The sequence below is a fragment of the Centruroides vittatus genome, unplaced genomic scaffold, assembly GCF_030686945.1.
Source record: "Centruroides vittatus isolate TY-2023 unplaced genomic scaffold, ASM3068694v2 contig_375, whole genome shotgun sequence".
NCBI classification, from domain to species: domain Eukaryota; kingdom Metazoa; phylum Arthropoda; class Arachnida; order Scorpiones; family Buthidae; genus Centruroides; species Centruroides vittatus.
Window position 1 is genome coordinate 245,538 of NW_027122197.1, and position 4,259 is coordinate 249,796.

General features: G+C 34.6%; 2 non-coding genes across 2 annotated transcripts; both read right to left on the reverse strand.

Moving 5' to 3' along the window:
* Nucleotides 1-413: 413 nt before the first annotated feature.
* Nucleotides 414-485, reverse strand: TRNAQ-UUG (transfer RNA glutamine (anticodon UUG)). Its single transcript has one exon. It is a non-coding gene; the product is annotated as a tRNA-Gln (tRNA).
* A 1,029-nt stretch (nt 486-1,514) lies between these two features.
* On the reverse strand, nt 1,515-1,587 carry TRNAR-CCG (transfer RNA arginine (anticodon CCG)). The gene has a single exon. It is a non-coding gene; the product is annotated as a tRNA-Arg (tRNA).
* Between the last annotated feature and the right edge of the window lie 2,672 nt (nt 1,588-4,259).

A 4,259-nucleotide genomic window follows, 5' to 3' on the forward strand; every position in this document is an offset into this window, starting at 1 on the left:
AATACAATATACCTATACAATACACAATAATGATGATTGTTCTTGCCGAAAAGTTCTTTAGAATTACTGTATATTTTAGTCTTTTAAATTGAGATACCTAAATAAGGGGGCGGCGAATTTTCCTCCGCCCCGGGCGGCTGACACCCACGCTACGCCACTGCCGAGACAAAATACGTTTGTCTCGGGCATTGTTGTCGGTGTTGAACATCTCGTAGCAAACGATTCGAGAAGAATTATCGACTTGACTATGTCGAAGCCATGATTTTGCGTTGCTACATGAGTCCACTGAACGCCGAAAACTATATCTAACATGCGTACAGTACGTAACGTATTCAAAGTAAAAAAGCAGATTTAAAACATGTTTTAGGGCGTCATAATCGAGTGAGGGATGACCTTCGATTACAAAAAACTAAAGGTCTCACCGAGATTCGAACTCGGATCGCTGGATTCAAAGTCCAGAGTGCTTACCGTTACACCATGAGACCACCGTGCAGTTTTTTCTCGAAATCCTGTTTAAAAGCTAATCAGAGTGCTAACGTACGTTAATTGCGTTCGCTCGTCATACAGAAAGTTTCAGTGTCGCAAAGTTTATCGTCCCCCGTTGTATATCGCGAGTCGTGCGTAGGATGAAAGAATCTCGCCTTCCTTCGCATTAACTAATTTGATGGGCGTCGTTGAACGCCTATCAGAAAAACGCTAACTATTGACCCTGCTCTGACAAATGGCACTACAGAGCACAAAGATATTGTATTTCAGCCATAGGCAATCGGGCATCTAGTAATCACTGAGGTGAATGCACGATTAAAATCATACCGAGTTAAATGCTAGGGCTCTGGCAGTATAACTCAATGGGGACCAGCCTTCATCGCCTTCCTCGCTCTCAAGTCTAACTCTCTAACGCTAACATAGTTTTGTACGGCTTTAAGCTATTTGACACGCACTCAACCAAGAGCTGAGTGATGCTTAACTTTCGGACTGCGGGACACTTTCCCAAAAGGGCCCGCCTAGCATGTAGCTGAGCTTTAGGTCTATAGAAGTCTATACCAATGGTTCTCAATCTTTTTGAAGTCGGGGAACACTAAAGTTTGACATTTTTTTCGCGGAACACTTACAATACATCAGCTTTAAAGCAGGGGTGGCAAACCTTATGGAAATCAAGCGCAGTCGGTCTAGATGACGACATTGGCTTTTGCTAATTACATTCCCATACAAAAATTATTTTATATTGTATTGATTTTTCTTTTGCAACAATTTTTATTTGCATGTTTGTTTTTTCGCGGAACACTTCAAGTTGCTTCACAGAGCACCCGTGTTCCGCGGACCACGGATTGAGAACCACTGCTCTATACTATGTTTCCGTCGAGTCCTTTTAGTCTCGTAAGCATTGCGCTTCTGTTGCAGGCCAGGCAGGTTTTAGCCTTTAAATGGCCTTACTTACATTGGCCATATAGTCGGTGAGGCCCGAAGGATGCACGGCCGGATGATTGAATTGCTAAATGAAAAGCAAAAATTATCGCTCCTGATGGGACTCGAACCCACAATCTTCGGTTTCGGAGACCAACGCCTTATCCTTTAGGCCACAGGAGCTGATTTCTTTTTTAATTGTATACTTTAAACTACTTAAACAAAGACGGTAAACTATAATTATGATTAGACTTCTAGATGAAGACAATGCAACATATGACCAATCTATCCAAAACGGATGCCTCCCGGAGGAACTTCTTATGGAAAATTTGGCTATAGTTAGGTGTTAGACACGTGAAGATAACCCGAGAAACACCACATGGCCAGCCCGTTGGTTTGTTACTAACCCAGGATTCTTCGTGGGTTCTAACGTAATATAATCTTGTACAGGAGTGTTATTTAATCTGATTTATGTAAGCTTTTATAATTTTGAAGCTGTTATTTAAAAACACAAATTCAATGCTGATATCTCTTAATTTGAATCTTATCCAATTATAAAATATAAGTCATCTTACAGAAAACAAAACAAAATTTAAAATGAATCATTCTTTATTTAACCGATAAACTCGATTCTAATTCTAAAGCATTAGCAGCTAATTAAAATCTAAATAAATTAGTAAATGTTTATTATCAGTTTAATATATCATTATTAATTGGTGGTTATTATAATCTTGCATATTGTTCGGAATTATCACGATTAAACCTACATTTTATTATAGCGCATTACCCAAAAATTTACAACAAATCTCTGTATTGATTAGTTTAAAATCCTTGGGCAATATACTATGAAAGTTTCCACAAAATAGACAATTTTTCTTATACAATAAAATTGTTCTTCCTTGTAACAGGCTATAATCCCAGTGCAAAGGTCTCTTGAGTGATCGGCTTAAGAACGCTTTTCAGACTATAGATTTAATACTGTTATTGCGAACAACAAAACGTTAAATAAAAGAATAACAAAAATTTCTTATTTATTTATTCTGAACTTTATCTATTTTCTAGGTTTTTCTGATTTTGAACGATGGAATAAAATCTGTAGCGAAAATCTTTATCATAAATTAATGATTTATTATTATTTAATATTAAATTACACGTATTATTTCTTATTGTATATGATTTAAAGTAAGTGAATAAGCTTAAACAGATAATATAACTGTTATTGTTCTATATTACATAGGAATGATTTTTATTTCTGAATTTGTTCATCACAAAAAATGACGTTTATCGATAAGAATATCTTCAATTGTAGACATTCTCTTACATCAAAACATTTCTTTCAGGTAAAAAAAATTAATTTATATCCCTACAATCGTTATTATTTTTTTCTATTTTAAACATTTAAAGGTGTATTCAAGTACCGTAACGTTTCTATTATTTTTTTAAACAATACAAGTTAATTACTTCCACAGTTGTGTAAGATAGATTTTATATGAATTTTTTAAAGAAATAACTTATATGTATTTTAAACTTTTAAAATATATATATATATTCATTTGATTATTAATTATAAAATTCTGGTGTTTTTATGAAAAATATTTGCTTACAGACGAAATTTGTACTTACGTAAGCATTAATAATAACGCTATAAAGTTTTAGGTGTAGCATTAAAATTAATGAAAGTACTTATTGTAGAAACATATAATTTACAAGATATTATATTTACATATATCTCAGCTGCTTTCCACTATATGTAATTAAATATTCTGCTAGCTTTGTACCGTAAAAATTTGTTGAGTTTGCCTCTATGACTCCATTGATGGCTTTGTAACGGGTGTTATTTCAGTTGTAAAGCCTTTGCCGTGTCGTCGCCATCATCTTTATTTTCTTTTTCTTTTATCTCAGAAAGATTGTTTTTGAATCTTGGCTTGTGAAATTACTTGAGTTTTTACAATCCACGCCGATAATTCAACATAACTGTTTTCAGTGACGGTAAATCTACTGTTATCGTGACACTTGTGTCGTCTTCACACCATTGGCAATAGCTAAAATTGCAAGATTTCTCATTGCTTGAAGTAAACCCAACTTTGAAGAAGCATTTCTGAAGGCATTTGAAGTCCACGAAATGGCTCGAAAGACATTGAGTCGATTTGTCAACGTTTCGAGCAATGCTCCACATGCTTCGTGGTCATTTCTTCGTGCTTTGGAAGTTTGAATTACGCCTTGATCAAAAGATTGAGAAAGTGAAGAGACATTTCGCGCTAGAAATATATTCTTGGCAAGTTCGAACTGGAAATCTAGATGTGGTGCAATGATGTACAGCGTAAAGTTTATCCAACATAGAAATTTTACTATGTCGTAATAAAATTGTGCAGTCAAATCGACTTTAAGAACTCAACAGGCAATATAGTATTGAATTTTTAGAATCGATTTGACTGACTTCAGCGTAACTTCGAACAGAATAGTCGACTCCATAAAAATCTATTATGTCCGTTAAAAGAAGTCGAGAAATCATAGTGTATCATGGGTTTTTATATATATATTTTGCTTGATTTCCCTCTCTCCTACTAATTGATACATGCAACTCTTCAACTTCTCATTTATTTTAGAGAATAGATAAAAGTTTTCATAAACAAGATAAAGGAATATAGATGTTGAGGAAGCATTATTATACTTTCATTGATCATATATTTATTAACCAGAACGTGAAACGGCAGTAAGGAAAGTCCTTAATGACATAACAAAAGCAGCTCCCTAAACTGTGATATGAAAGATAACAAACGAAAAGGGGCCGTCCATAAATTACGTAAGGTATTTTGGGGTGGGTGGAGGTCAAGGATTTCTTACGATTTCTTACT